We start from the raw sequence: 17,122 nt of genomic DNA, 5'->3' as shown, positions 1-17,122 counted from the left end.
TACTATATGATCCTATTGAGTACTGGAAAAAGTCATGGCCTGGTCATCCTTAGATTTTACATATCATCTGTTTGATGGGATATAGTACATCTATAACAATAAAAGTATAATATGCTAATTAGAACAGATAGCCAAACGGCCTTCCAGACATCATTCTGGACGAAGCCGCTGTGGTGGTGGTCAAGGCAGAAGTGGTTAGGGGTGATCAATAAGGCAGGCCAGCAGTTAGGGATGATCAGGCAAGCAGGCAGAATGGTTAGGGGAAATCAGGCAAGTGGTTAGGAGCCAGTGGTTCCGGATTGCCAGAGGGATGTCTGACTGCTGGTTTAGGCCCAATCCATAATTTTTTCCTCATTGACCTCTTATAACCATCAGTCAGACATCCCCTGAGGGGTCCCAGATTCTGAGAGGGTGCAGGAAGGGCTTAGGGGACCCCCTCCCATGCATGAATTTTATACACCAGGTCTCTAGTATGTATAGGATGTAAACTGGAGCTCATTTTCTATGAGCTTATGATTAAAACTCATGTTGTGAAGTCAGCTATATCTAAACTAGCATCTCTGGTTAGATAAGTTACTAGGTAAGAAGAGTTATTTAAACTTCCCAAGCCTCGCCGGCACCGGTTTGGCTCAGTGGATAGAGTGTCGGCCTGTAGACTGAAAGGTCCCGGGTTCGATTCCGGTCAAGGGGATGTACCTTGGTTGCAGGCACATCCCCAGTGGGGGGTGTGCAAGAGGCAGCTGGTCGATGATTCTCTCTCATCGACGTTTCTAACTCTCTATCCCTCCCTCTTCCTCTCTGTAAAAAATCAATAAAATATATTTAAAAAAATAAAAAATAAAAAAAATAAACTTCCCAAGCCTTCATCTCTTTATTTCTAAAATGACTGAATAATTTATAAGTTTCAGTTATTAAAATGATTGAGTAAGGCACTTTCTAAATATATATATATAGTACAGTGCTTGGCACATTGTAAGGGCTCAATTATAATTAAATGAATGAGTGAACAGATAAAGAATAAATGATAGAAAGAAATAAGACAGCAAAATGATGCATGACTAGATTTTTAAATTTATTTTGGGAACCCATGTTTCATCATGGGAAAGCGTTAAGCACGTTGCAGGCGTGAATAGATGTCTCAGAATTCATGGTACATCCTTAATTCTGGGTAATTTATTCTGTCTAATAACAGTTATACATTAAAATTATCACAAAATGTGATTTAAATTGTGTCATGGCATACTTTTTCACACTAATGAATTTATTTTTCATAGAAGAGTATCTGTGAGCATATAGCTTATTTACATATTTAGATATATTTCCTAAATATAATCAGAATTTGAATTACTATGCCAGTTTTTAGCTGAATAGTTTATAGTCAAATTGTTTCTTGATAAGTTTGCTATTTTTTATCTATGAGAGAGCCAATTTGTTTATATCCACTTTAAATTAATTTAGGCCAAGGGGTATATCATTGACTTAACAAAAGGTGTTTTTTGAAAAATATATCGAATAGATTATATATTGTAAAATGAACTACGACTATTTATTATGGTTTATGAACTGGTTTTACTAATTTTCAATCATATTTCAAATAACTTTCCTTTATAAAATACTTAAATTTAATTATTAAACAGGAAATAGGTAATATTAGCAAAATTTTAAAACAATAGATCCTGATGTTCTAATTGGCATTTTACTAGCTATGAGTCTTTAATATCTACTTTTATTTAAGTTTTAAGCAAGGAAGCAAAATAAGGAGAAAGAAGAAAATATTTTATTCATTCTTTTCAGTTTTACAGTGTCATCCTTCAAATTTTTAAGCCATTATTTTGTGCTTCATGGATCACCCTTAGGAGCTACACATAGTTCCCAGTTCCACAGAATCACTTACTGCTATTTACTCTTAAAATCTTTTTTTTTTATTGTTCTAAGTATTACAGATGTCCCTCTTTTTCCCCCATTGATCTCTTTTAACCCACCCTGCCCTTCCTGGCCCCTCCCCACTCTTGGCCTTAAAGTCTTGATGTACTTCCTCAGCCCATCCCTACCTCAGTGGGAGACAATCTACTTAAGGTTGGAGAAGGAGCTGGTCATAAGACTTAGCATTCCCTTATCTGGAAGCAGGAGCTAGAAAACAAGCAAAGTGACCTGTGCAGTTATCTTTCTCAAAGGAAGTTGAGTCATTTTTCTATAATGTTGGGGGGGGGATGTTTTTAATATATTAATAGCACTGTAACTTGGAGGAAGTTGTCCTTGTGAAAATATCTTCAAGAGCCAGCTTGGGGTGGATGAGACAGTATGGTAGACAGATTGCAAATATAACACAAATGTTTCCCCTTCCTGTATTCATTCCCTTGTGATGTGACTTTGCAGCTCCTCCTATTGAGAGGTAGTCTATCTGCCCACCACTAAATCCAAAATGATGTTGTGATCTATTTTGGTCAATAAAATGAGGTGGAATGACATTCTACCAGTCCTGGGGCTAGGTCTTAAGAGACTTGACACATTTGTTCTTACTCTCTTGAAACTCCTCTCTGCTGTGTGAATCCATGCAGCCTGGCATTCTAATCAGGTCAGACCCGTGGCCCCAGCACCATTCAGTAACCCAGGCAACTGATCTATTCTAGATCAAGCAACTCCTAGTTGATCAACCCAGCTGGCTACAAATGCCTGAACAGTGCCAGCCAAGAGCAGTGCATCTTAGACTACATGACGACTCTAAACATCTAGCTGACAAAAAATAAATAAATAAACATTTTTGTTCACTAGTCTATTTAAGTCATTATGTTTTGTTTTGGTTTATTGTTTGGCAATACTTACTGGATATACCCACCTGAGCAATATCAGCAAGTATCAAGATATCAAAGGCTGTGGGAAGCTGATATGCAAGAGCAAGAGAAATAATGTTATTTATTTGGCCGAGAGTGAATTCCAACGACAAGTGGTCTGAAGAAAAAAAAGAGGAGGGATGGGAAGGGGAAGCAATCTACCCAAATGGAGAACATATGACGGTGTGCGAGTGGGTGAGAGATTTCACCTAGCTGGTGAGCGATAAATCGTATTTTAAGTCCAGGATTGCTTGACCCTAGCCCAGCAATCTTTCAATAACACGACTGCCAGAAACATTTACACATATCAGGTGTGGTGTACTCACCAGCTGTTTTGTTTGCTGTTGCTGAAATTTAAGCATCACACCTCCTTTAGCAACGGAAAAGGCCCTTCTTTAGCTCCTGGTGATGTATGACAACCACTTTTCACGTAAACACTTCTGAAGGTTATCTTCTACCATAGTGGACCCGTGAAAGCTTTTCTTCAGGGTGGTGCATCAGGAGGAATGCTCAGGCTGAGGTCTGGGCAACGGCCTGGGAGGGACTGGTCAGATGATGACCTCTGGGAAGTGCTAGGGACACTCATTACCCAGATGGTTGAGACATTTCTCTCACTGGAGCATGAAGTATAGAATCAGCCCAAATACGCAATCTCTAGGAGGCAGATGCAGATGTTCTGAAACTATGGTTTCCAACTTTTAACTTTCAGATCTTTAGGTTCAATGGAGGTTCCTTAAGGACCACTGAGAGAGTGGCAAGGGAGTAAGAAACTTAATCAATAGCAACAACAACAGGAGCTAAATTTGTGTTGTGTCAGGCACTATTCTCAGCAGTTTGTGCATATTAACGCATTTAATTCATTTTTCATCCATATAGGTTATAGATGCTATACACACATGTAACTAGCCCCATTGTGCAAATGAGGAAAATGGGGCCATCTTGGTTAAGGAATGTACTTCAGGTTATATAGTAAGTGGTCTGCCAGAATGTTTATACAAGTAGCTTAGTTCCATGTCCCCTAGAATATTGTTTTCTAGGCAGCAAAACTGTTTTTAAATTGTGCATACACATACCTCATGGCATGAGCAATGTGCCTTTAATTGAATTAGAAGAACTCAAAGGACGTAATTATAAAGCAACTTTATTTCCCCCCATAGCTGCTCTTTCAAACTTGTCCCGTGGGGCCAGACCACCCCACAACAATGTATGAGCTCCTATACATTTTCCCTTATGAGCTAAAAAAAAAAAGGAACTCCAGACACTTTACCAGCTAAAACCGTCTCTGTTCAGAGGTAAATGTGCCGCATAAGTGTAATAATTGAATTTCTGAACGTCACTCCAAGTGGAAGCCTCTCACCTTGCTTAATCCTGCAGCAGTTCTGGGAGTCCATTGTGGGGTCAGGGGGACTTATTTCTTCATTCTCCATCCCCACCACCCCCTGGTGTTGACTTTTGAAAAAATAAACGTGTTGGGATAACATAGATTAATAACACCATGTAAGTTTCAGGTATACCACTTTATAAAACAACATCTGAGTACCCCATTGTTTGCTTGCCACCCAAAGACTAGTCTCCTCCAGTCACCTTTACCCTATTCATTCTCCTCCCATCTCACTCTGTTCTGTGGTATGGATCTCTGTATTTTGTTGTTCATTTGTTGCTTTCTGTTTGATATCCCACGTGAGTGAGCTCATACGGTTCTTGTCCTTTCCTATATAACTTATTTCACTTAGCATGATTCTCTTAAAATCCATCCACGTTGTCCCAAATAGAAATAGTGCATCTTTTTATATGGCTGAATACAAATAAGAAGATACATGCCTTGTCTTCTTTATCCAATCATCCACCAAAGGACACTTAGACTGTTCCCATGCCTTGACTATTGTGAATAATGCTGTAATGAACACAGGGGTACATATATATATATCTATAAATAAGCATTTTCTAATTTGGGCAGTAGATTCCCAGAAAGTGGGACTGCTGGGTCACATGTGGTAGCTCTAGTCTTAATTTTTTGAGTAGCTTCCATTATGTTTTCCATAGTGGCAGTGCCAATGTATGTTCCCACATGTAGTGTACTGCTGCTGAACCTCCTGGTTGGGGTAGAGAAGGGAAGAGAAGTGAGAGGCTGGAAAATGCCTGTGTTGAAGAGCATCATATATATATTTGGTTTCTTCAGGCCATGGCAGACATTTAAAATTAACTTTTTCTCTTGAGGGATGTTTCTGTGGGATTTTCACCTCCAAGTCTTCCATTCAAATGATGTACTCTCCAGGTGGTTCTATAAGGGAGCCCTTTAGCCCAGAGGGTCCTTCTACTTGGATAGAAAAAAAAAAAACCCACCTGATTATTTATTTACCCATATCTCCAACTGAAATGTGTCATGTCCATCAAATGTAAATGTGCAACCTATTGTAGTTGACTTAGCACTTCCTTCTGTTTCTAATGTGGTTTTATTGGCTGTTCTTGAAACTATCACAATTAAAATTATAGATAGCTACCCACATACTACATTGAGATTGTGAAAATATTTCAAAATGTTGCTTACTATTTAAAAATTACAAATATTAGGGTAGTTATCAGAACTGCTACTGGATCTCGTTATTGCATGGCTTAAGACTTGTAAAACATTTGCTAACTCTTCTTAGATATAATTGGTTTCCTTTGCAACTCAATGAATTCCATGTATGCACTTGAAGACAATCACCTGAGAAGAGGTCATGCATAGACAGACTGCCAAAGGATCTATAGCACACAAAAATATCATTGTTTATTGAGTTTCCCCACCACCATTTACTTTCTCTGCTATTGCCCCATCTCTCTTCCAAACAGCCTTTTTGGGCAAAGTCCCTTTAATGTGATAAAGGCCCGTTCTCTTTCTCCTGCACCCATGACTGACATCTCCTCCCTGGGAACCAAATACCTTTCCCAGTGTCCCCCAGCAGTGCAGGTTCTCCTTAACCACAGCCCCTACACCCTCTACGTTCAGGTGGGCTAAGCAGCTGGTATGCACTATCAGCCCTACTTGCTATGATTGATGTGCTCTCATAGCAACTGTTTCTGTTCTGAGCAACCGCCAAGCAGATGCCCTCACCTTCCCAGCCCTCTCACAGGGCCCCCATACTCCCCACTCTACAGGAACATGAGAGCCAATACTTGGCAAGCGGGACTCTGCAGGAGCTGACTCCCTTTGCATGGCTGATCTCAGTTCTCATTTGTCAGGGCACATGCCTCATTGGTTGTTGTGACCCTTTGGAATATCAACCTTGTTCAGTGTATCCAGGATTAACAACCTAGCTCCCTAAGTGGGTCCTTCCAACCTCTCTCAATAGACTTGAGCAAGGGGACCTCATCCCCTCCCCCTTCTTGGGATGGCAGGTGGGAAAATACTCCCATACATTTTCCCAAAGAAATTCTCTCTTTAATCTACCACCTCAACCTTTTTGTACCTTTCAGGTGGCTTTTGAACCCAATATATGAAGGGTCCATATTAAATTTTCATTCATAGAAATTGCTACTGACAACCACTTCCCCTTTACCTCTTTCCCTACCTCTGCTTGCCTAGAGACTTTCCATAGGACTAGACTATTCAACTACAGATTTTTGCAATGTTAGCATCTGGAAAAAACTCAGACTTGAAGGCAGAGAAAACTAACTACCCAAGGCCTCCAATCTAAAGATACAGTCTCCTAACCTGAACCGGGGGACCAGATTATCTCTCTCCTGTCCAAGTGCCATTTTAAGAATGAGAGTCTACAGCATAAGATCAACAGAAAGAGGCCCCTGCTTTAGTCTTTGTTCATGTGTTTTGATCTGTGGGTTTGACTCTGAGGGGCCATGGTCTCCTAGCTGTGATCCTCCTAACTCCATGGCATTTTATAGGATCTACTTTCAGTGACTCATCCAGGTTTTCCTTAGACAGTAAACAGCCACTGCTCGCCTTTTACACCACCAAGAAAATGAGATTACTTCTTGAGCAATCAGTATCCCTGCTGCTGTCAAAAGGGGCTTTGCCTGTTTGGCTGTGAGGCACCACACAGCTTGTTTAAAATTAGCTTCCCTCATAAATCACTCAAACAACGAAGTGCCTGCCTCTGCCCTCTGACATATTTGTGACTCTGTTTATTTTTAATGATGACATGGCTTCTTCTGTCTCCATTTGGCTCTTTATCCTTCACGCTCCTGAACACTAAATCCTATGCCAAAAGTGCAAAATCTAAGGAACTGCTGGGGGGAGAAAAATTTCCCTTTCTGGCAGCACAAAGGGAGTGGGGAGACTGAGTTAGCCTGTGATCTTTCTGATGGAAATTGCCCCCATTTAACTCTGACCTGAATATTATATCCTAAGAATAATGAACTCTTCATAAAAATATGCATGCAAGAGTATTTAAGAGAAAGGGGACTATTGTTTACCCTGCAATGCATTCAAAACTGTGATTAATTCATTGGTGGATAGAAAAGTAGATATATGATAAAGGAAGTGTAGTAAGAAGTTAAAGGCAAAATATGGGTGGGAGGCACAAGTCAGGTGGTGAACATAAAGCTGCTTACTGTGAAATTCTTTCAACTTCGCTGCATGTTTAAAACGGTTAACAATAAAGTGTATGTAAAAAGTTTATTTGGGAACCTAGGTTGATTCCTTAGGGGCACAAGAGGGCTCCAGGTTCTAAAAATCTTATCCTTAATCCAAAATTTAACTTTTGAAATCCATAGCTATATACATAAAAGCCCAGTGACCAGAATGGTGAAGCAACCAGAACAACCAGAATGACCTGTGACAATGAAATGCATTGCTGGCAGCCAACCAGCCTGATCCAGGTTCTGATCAGCCCCCCACTCTGGGCAGCCCAGCCCACAATCGCTCCCCCCCAATCTGGGCCTGGGCTGGCTAGCCAACTGCCCTCAGCCCCTCCCCTTCACCAGACCTACCTGATTGGCCCCCATCGGGGCAGGCTGGCCAGACTCCACCCCTGCAGGAATTTGTGTACCAGGCCTCTAGTTTTTATGTATAAAGTTAGAATTCAATAATTTACAATAACAAGGAAAAAGGATCGTTGACTCAATAAAAAGTCTAAAATACAGAATATTCTAAGAGTTACATTTTACTAGTTAAAATGGTATCCAACTAGAAGTTTTTGACCCAACTCTTCAATCCATAACATAAAATACAAATGAAAAACAGTTGGTTGAGCATCACTTCATGAACCAAAGGGTTGCTGGTTCGATTCCTAGTCAGGGCACATGCCTGGGTTATAGACTCGATCCCTTGAAGGAGGAGTGCAGGAGGCAGGGGATTTATGTTATGCTCTCACGTCTATGTTTCTCTTCCTTTCCTTCTCCCTTCCTCTTTCTCAAAAATCAGTTAAAGTTTTTTATTGTTTTGTTTGTTTATTTGTTTTGTGAAAAGAACCAGAAAGGTATCACTATGACCAGAATTCATATAAGAGAAATTCACACACCTATCATTCAAAAGAGAATGAGACTAGAGTGAGAAACTCCAAAAATGGTGGACTCTTAGTTTCCTATTGGAAACAGAGAAAACTCACTAAAAAAATCTACATCAAAGAGACAATTGGGGAATTCCTTTCTACTTTATGAATACTACCTTTTTGAGGCAATCAGAATATTTTCATGTCCTTATCACAACTTTTAGAGACTCCAAGTTCCAAAAACACCTGGAGAATTAGGAAAGGACATGTTGCTATGGAACACTGCAGAATAACACTGACTTGGCAAGAATGTAGACAGGTGAACTCAAAGTGGCAAAATCTAGTAGCAATAGTTGTTTGCATATATTGATTTCTTTAGAGTATTAGTTGGAGTTGAAGAACCCACCTCTGTTCAGTAGTGCTCAATTATATAATTCTGATTCAATATTAGGAATCTGTCTAGATGTGCAATTAACCTGCTCATGGAGGCAGGGAAGTATTCTTCTCCCATGAAAGAGTATGGGGGAAATCAAACAATAAAGTAATCTACTGTCATAGCCACCTGAGGATATTTTTCTACTGGTTTTGAGAGAGAGAGAGAGAGAGAGAGAGAGAGAGAGAGAGAGAGAGAGAGAGAGAGAGAGAGAGAAGCATGAATGTGAAAGACACACATTGATTGTTTGCCTCTTGCATGTACCCTGACCTGAGGCCAGTGATCAAGATTGCAACCGAGGTATGTGCCCTTGATCAGAATCAAACTTGAGACCCTTCATTCTTTGGGCTAATACTCTAACCACTGAGAAAACTGGCTAGGACTTGACTGATATTTTTTAAGTATTTAGTTAGATATAAGAACAAAATGACAATGAAGTCTGCATTCTAGCCAGTGAAGAGCTGAATCAAAACAGTTTGAACTTAAGAAGATGTGGACATGAAATATAATTTGAGAAGTTGTCTAAAAATGCAGATCCAGAGGACAAAAGGAAAGAGAGAAAGAGAGAGAGAGAGAGAGAGAGAGAGAGAGAGAGAGAGAGAGAGAGAGAAACAGGATGCAAATTGTAGCCTTAAATGTATTCCTGAGGAAGTACCCAAACAGTTGGAAAGGAAATAACAATAAAAATAAATAAATAAAACCAGGGAAACTGTTTTTAGAGTACATTGCCAAGGAGTTCATAACATTTCAGGGAAGTCAATGAAAATGATCCAAATGTGGTTTTCTGCACACTAACCATGGTACTGTATAAAATAGGTCAAAGATAAATACAATGAAGATTAGAGAGTTTAGGTAACTTGATCAAAACCAAAAGCTGGAAAGGGCTCCCAGGAACTGACTCTAGAAGACTTCATTGTAAGGATCATAAATCAAAAATATCAAGTCTGTTATTATTTGGAAAGGCCACAATGCTATAAGTGTTGATTTTGAGGCTCAGTTATTCAGTCATCCCTCTCTCTGAAGCTCATTGCTTTGTAATGTCCTTGCCCCATTACCAGGGAACAACTTGCTCTGTTCATTCATCCATTTGTCTCTGTAACAAACATTGATGTAGTAGGGCCTTAGTAGACACTTTAATAAAATCTTTGACCAAAAGAAGTAGAAAGTTCTGTTGTGCTGGTAAACAATTTCAACATAAAATGTGAGCTGCAATGTTAAATTGTTAAGAGAAACTGATAGAAAGCAATGGAAATATGGAGTGAAAGAGACTCCACAATTAATTATTGTGTTTTAAGTATTATTTTTCTTTAAATTTGTACACACATTGTTTTCTTTGTTCTTGTTTCCCTTTGCATCTTTTTCTATTTTAGATAATTTTATAATGGCTATTGACATTATCTTTAATGCTACGGTCTCTGTTTTTCTAGGTATTAAAATGCCCTTATTTAACTTACATTCTTAGAGACATTTTATCTGAGCATGGAGTTCTGGGATGAGCGTTACTGTCTTTCAGCACATTGAATATATCATATTTTTCTGGCTTATATTGTAACTATTGAGAAGTTAGTTCTTCATCTAAATGCTACTCACTTGAAAGCAATTTATCATTTTTTTTTCTTTCTCTCTCTGCCTTATTTAAATTATTTTTCTCTTTGTGTTTTATTTTCTTAAAAATAACCATGGCATATCTAGAATATTTTTTTATTCCTAATAGAGATTGTATGGATTTTTTGAAATTTTAGATTGGTATCTTTTATCAGCTCTGAAAACTTTTGAACCATAACCTCTTCAAATATTATCTCAGCTTCATTTACTCTCTTTTGTTTCTGGCATTCTACTTACATACATGTTAGACTTTCTATATGCATACTCTATATTGTCACCACTTATATAGCCTCTAGCACAAGTGATTATATAAATTTAAATGAAATCAACCTAAATTAAAAGTCAGCTCTTCAATATCAATAACCACATTTTATATACTCAAAAGTAATTAGGTTACTATATTAGTCTAGATATATATTAGCATTATTATTACAGAAATTTCTACTGGGTATTATTGCTTTATATCCATTATATGTTCTTTTATATTTTATACTCTTTTTTCTCTTATGCCTCATTTGGCAAAGACTTCTGACATATCTTCTTATTCAATGTTTCTCTATTCAACTATCCAACTCTGCCTAACCTGCTGTTAAACTTATTTATTTAGTTATTTTCTTTCTTAGTTCTAGAATGCACACCTTTGTAGGTTTTGATTTGGAAGAGTGCTCTGCCCCTTGGAACCTGAACCTCTCTCCTTTCCTAGGTTAAGCTCTCTTATCCTAAACTTCCACAGAAATGAGTTCTTCATATTCAGAGCTTTTAGCAATTTGTACTTGTGCACCAAGGGAATGCTACAAAGGTTTCAAACTCGTGGTGGGAAGGTACTGAAGGATTTTATGTAAAGATGAAAAATGGTAAATAAGTAGAGATATAAAAAGCAAAGTGGCAAATGAGAATTGGTGGCATGAACATGGGACAGGAACTGCAGAATTAGGTTTCGGTTAGAACAGCTACTAGTAAGTGGGACAGTCACTTTAGAGTCTCAGTTAAAATCGAGAGAGAGAAATCTGACCCAGGCTAAAGGGATAGTCAGTGACTAGCTCAAGTTGTAACAGCTTCCAAAAGCCAAAAACACGCAATTGACCTTGTAACTAAGACTGCACATGGCACCCAGCCAAAACCCACCAGCCTCTCCAGGGCAAAGAGTGACAGCTTTGCTGCCCTGCAGCTGAAGCAGGTTGGAGCCCATATAAAACAGTGCCAAGGAGGGTCTGCCACTAAGCTGAACACCTGTAATTCACCCATCTGTGTCCCTCAAGTCCTCACCCCAAAGTAAATTGATTCTGAGTTCTAACAGCTGTCTGGGGGACTCTGATGGGCTGCTCACAGCAGGGAAGGCTTTGGGAGATGACAAAAGCTGTGGGTTATGTTTTCAAGGTCAGAACCCAAAGAGGGAAGTTCTTTGATTCTTTTATGTTCTTTTATGTGTGGAGAGGACAAAAGTAGAACTGGGTGGGTTCTATAATTTTCAGGCCATTTGAGTAACTGCTAGCTATTATTCATCCCATAATCTGATTTGAAAATAATCATGGCTGATGAAAAGGAGAAAGTTGGGGCAATGATAGTTCCTTTCATCTAGGAGTACAAAGTAAAGAGTCAGGGGATGGGGTTCAAACTGGGGAAATAAAAATCATTTGCAGTGTCTCTATGAGGCTAAGGGAGCATAGGAATGTTGTAAATACATATTCACTAAAGGTCTACTATGTTCGTGGCAATAATAGAAAAATAAATGTGCATTTCCTAGTAGCAATAAATTTAAGATTGTTTGGAACAGAAGAAAGGAAAATTCATGTACTCATCCCGTACTATGAGTATGTATGATCTTAGATGCAAAGTACTTTATAACAGCAGACTTGCCAACATCAGCAGCCATTGATATTTCCACTTACAAATAAGTGAAGCAGTTGTGTTCTCTACAGGTCATATTTCACAGTAAATAGAATCTTAAAGGCCAAATAGCTGATGCTCCCTTGTGACTGAAGTCATATCCCTTTTCTTTTTTCTTTGCAAGCTTACATACTTTTTATTTCTTGACTTTTTTGGGGGGTGGGGAGGAAATGGGGGGATTACTTTTAATACAGGTCCTTATTTGTTGATTTACTGATTCTTATTTATGTTTTATATAATGTTTTATCTGCTGTTCTAAAGTGAGAAATCTTCATTTATTTATTCTTTCAGAGACTAGTTATACACTCGGTAATTTAGTTAACAAATGTTTATAGTCCAAGTACTGAGAATATCATGTTGAGACAGTATCGGTGTGAAGGCTGGCACTCAGCTAGTGGTGACTCTCAATGGACCATCTATGTATTGAGTGCATGACAAAACTGGAAGCAATTGGCATGCCTTTTTTAATAAAAATATGCAAGTTTATTTTAACATTTACATGTAAATTCAAAACATGGCCAAAGGAGTTTTGTAAAAGAACAAAAAATTAGAGGGCTATTTCATACAATATTTGGTTTCAAATTTTTTTATACACTATAGTATGGTATTTGTGTAAATAAAGGCAAAAGTATAGCTCAATAGAGCAATAGAAAACCCAGAAATACACCCAAAGGTGTGTGATCAATTGATTTTTGGTGAAGATACTAAGGTGATTCAATGGGAAAATAAGTCATTCAAGAAACAGTACTGATCTAAAATCCACATGGAATGAAGTCCAAACCTTTTCTCACTTGTATACATAAAAATTCATTCCAAGTGGATTGTAGCTCTATGTATCTAAGGCAACGAAAGTTCTATAAGAAAATAAAGAAAGTCCTCAAACACTTAAATCTGACAAAAATTTATTAGATAAGAAGTGATATGTTCTAACCACAAGATAAAATCAAAAGCTGGACTTCATCAAATTTAAAGGCTTCTTTTTCAAAATATTTTATTAAAAGACAAAGAAAAGGTGAAACTAAAGACTGAAAGAAAATACCTGTGATACATGTATCTGACAAGGACAGAGTAAGAGTGCAAATGATTTCCATATTTCTATTTTACATCTAAGGTGTGCTCCATAATAATGGGATCCAGCCTTGTTCTTCATTCTTGCTACTCCAAGTGTCATCCATGGACTAGTAGTATCAACATCTCCTGATAGCTGTTAAAAATGAGGACTCTGAGGACCCAACTTACACCTCCTGCATGAGAATCTTCACTTTAACCAGGTCTCACATTATCCCCAGGCATATTAAAACCTGCAGACCTTTTTGCTTTTGATCACATAGGAAATCAGCTTCCTGCTTCTGGTACTTCTGAAGGCATGAAAGTGTACCCTGGGAACGTCTGGCCTGCACCAGGAAGCCAGGTAGTTCGCTGAGAGAGCATGGGGTCTGATTCAGGCTATACATGGATTTGAATCTCAGCTCTACTACTTATCTAAACTATTATAGGCAGGCCGTTTAGCATGTCTCAGCCTCAGTGTTCTAGATATAAATAGAAGATGGCTCCATTGTCTTTCTAGTCTTCTTGGGAGGATTATCTGGGATAACATTTATAAGTCACCCAGGACAGTACCTGAAATGGTGTGGATTCCCAATATATGTAGTTTTTTCAAACGGTCAATAAAGAATGACTTTATTTCATAAATCACAAAAGTCAATGCCTCCAAGCCAATGGAAACCTCTGACATTTCCCCACATCATGGAGCAGGATTGTTTATTTGCATCTCTTTCTCCATGTGTTTTCTTTCTTGGCTCAGCAGTCTCGGTGGATGGGGGAGGGCAGACAGTGTCAGGAAGCGCCGTTGCCTTGGGATGGTGGCCTCTCTCCCATCCATCCACATTTCCAACAGCCCACTTAATAACAAGAGTAATAACAGTTCATTATGCATGCCACTCTGCGACCTTGCTGAGAAGAAAATTAGTTTGATGCCCTGAGCGACAGATGAACTCTAGAAGATGCCTAAATAAGATAAAAAAAGGAAAATATATACATGTATGTACATATAATAAAGAGCATGATGAGAAAAGTTATGAAGAGGCAGGTCACACAGGTCACTTTTCCTGATGCTTCCTGACTCCTCAGAAGGACACGTTGGTTACTAAGAAGTCTATGTTATTAACCAACAGCTACTTTCTCCCTGGAATTGGGTGGGATGGTTGGAGGAAATCTGAGAAGCTGAAGCAGTGTGCATATACACATGTACATTTCACACATTTTCCATACTTTTATATTGGGCAGAAGAGTTGTGAAGATAGTACAGTGTTCCTGTCTAACCTTCACCTAGCTCCCACTAATATCAACATCTTATGTCGTCATGGCTCATTTATCCAAATGAAGAAATTAATGTACATATAGACTATCAACTAAACTGTAAGAATCTATGGATTCCCCTTCTTTTCCTTGTTCTGTTCCTGGATCCAGCCCTGATTGTATTTAGTCCATATGTCCCTTTACTCACCTTCAGTCTATGAAAGTTACGTCTTTCCCGGTCTGTCATGACCTTAATACTTTTAAAGAGCACTGTTTGGGTATTTTATAGAAGGTCCCTCCATTTGAGTTTGTTTGGTGTTTTGTTTTTGCTTTTTGTGTGTGTTTTTTTTTGTGTGTGTGTGTGGTTTTTGTTTGTTTGTTTGTTTTAATGAATAAACTCAGTTTATTGAATACTTGGAAAGAATATCACAGTGGTGATATACTTATCACATGTCATCAGAGGCACATGATTTTCATGTCTTATTACTGGTGGTGTCAACCTGTATGACTTGGTTCATGTGTTTGCTAGTTTCTCCACTGAGGCACTGACTTTCTCTTCTCTATTTTTTTAGAAGCAAGTCTTGAAGTCCAGCCACACTCTAAGAGAGAAGAGTTAAGCTCCACTTCTTGGAGTCAAGGGTTATCAAATGTTAAAACCACCATGAAAATTAGCAAACCTGAGGAAACATATTGTGAGATGATGGGAACACCCCATTCTTCCTTAAGGCTATTCTTGCTGATTTTAGCATCCCTGTAAGTTGTGCCTGAAGCAGTTATCTCCGTGGTGTTTCGATGGCGAGTTTCATCTCCTTTATCCTTCTGCAACTATCAATTAGAATTCTTTTATAAGGAAGCCTCGTTCCTTCTCCTCCATCTTGTTATATATTTAATCATTCATTTATATCAGCAAGAGTTAATGGGGCTTTTGCTCTATTTGGGGGTGATAATCCAATGCAATCATTAATTATTGTGTTGCCCAATCTCTTCCAGCATTGGCTCTCAGGAGCTCTTTCAGGTTGGCCTCTGTGATATAACCTTGTCCTTCTGTTCTTTGAGCACTTTCTTACTTTCTGGCAACACAAGATGGTCTGGGCTCATCTTATAGTTTCTTTACCCTATCCTAGAATCGGCCATTTCTCCTAAGCACTCTGGCTCTTTATGAGGAACCATGCTTAAAAGCCAAGATCAGGGTGCTTGGTGAACATTTTTAGTCACACTGTTATTGAGTATATACTTAGGCTTGGAGTTTCTGCTATCTGTTTACATATTCATGGCCTGGCTAAATTCTCAGCCGAGTCCTCAAGACATGGTGATTGAAGTGCACTCTTTTTTCTCTCATGGAACCTCATTTCTTACAATAAGACAGACCTTCGTCTCCACCCAAGCAATAGGCTGGTCCTCTTCATAGAGTATCTTTCCTGTTACGTATATTGTCTTTCCGGATCTGCAAATGCTCTCCCTTCTTCCTCTAAGGCCATTTCTACACCTGCCTCTTTATTCTGCCCTCTCCTTTCAAAAGGGACAGACCCACACCCATGTGCACACACAGACACATGCGTACTCACATGCACATACAGGGACACACTACTTATCCTCCTGTCATAACTCTTACCCTCAAACAAACCTCCAAAGATTAGGAGCATGAATGTGATATTAGTGGTGACTTTCAGAGGGCCATTTCAGTGATAGAGAAACACCAGACTATGAGAAGAGCTCACAGATTGTAACGGGCTTACTCAGAGTAAAGTGTGCACTCAAGGAATGTGCTCAGAAGTTTTCAAGATGGTCACAGGCCTGATGGGTGTCAGAACATTGGAATCATTTATGAATTTATTAATTCTCCCCCCAAATTACAAAGGGCTCAAAGTGCACCCGTCATTAATTACACAGGGGCTGGGATGACAAAGACCTGTGGAGCACTTTTCATCTTTCAAGGGGCTTCTGGTGGAAGGGACTGTAGGCATGAAAGGCGCTGGGCACTACAAGTGGTCTCCCAGTGTCTAGGGAAGACTTCTGGGAGGAGGCATGTTGAGACAAGATCTTTTCTAAAGGCAAGATGCATGTTTAAAAGACCATGAGTTACCTAAGGAGGCATGGGCTTGGGAGTAAAGTAAATAAAGGCCTGGGGTGACAGACATCCCATGTGGGAGGGCCTCTCATGCAGGCAATATTGTTGTCCTCAATTGAGAATGTTAGTCTCCCGCTTTCTAATATTTTGTGGTGGTTGTTGTTTTAATCTTCTGGTGAATTATCATGGTGATAGCGATTTATTCTGCCTGAGTTTTTGCCTTGCTAAACACTTTGTTATAACACACACACAAATACACTTCTGCTTACTTTCCTAGTTTTTTTTCTTTTTATTTAAAAACCATTCAGTTTCCAGCATGAATCCTGCTGTTAATAGTATTTACAATATATTAGATATTTCAGTATGATTATTTAACCTCTCTCACCTGAATTGTCATTTTAAAGAAATAATATCTAGCACTGCCCTGCTGAGACCAGTGTTAGCTCACCTTATTCTTCTACACACACACACACACACATACACACACACTTCTAGGTTTTGAAAATCAGATTTGTGTTATTATGGAACTAATTGTTCAATATTTGTTTTCTTTCTAAAATGCTAAAATTTG

Source organism: Pipistrellus kuhlii, unplaced genomic scaffold, assembly GCF_014108245.1.
Source record: "Pipistrellus kuhlii isolate mPipKuh1 unplaced genomic scaffold, mPipKuh1.p scaffold_m20_p_6, whole genome shotgun sequence".
Classification (NCBI taxonomy): Eukaryota; Metazoa; Chordata; class Mammalia; order Chiroptera; family Vespertilionidae; genus Pipistrellus; species Pipistrellus kuhlii.
Note: the sequence above shows the minus strand (reverse complement) of the source record.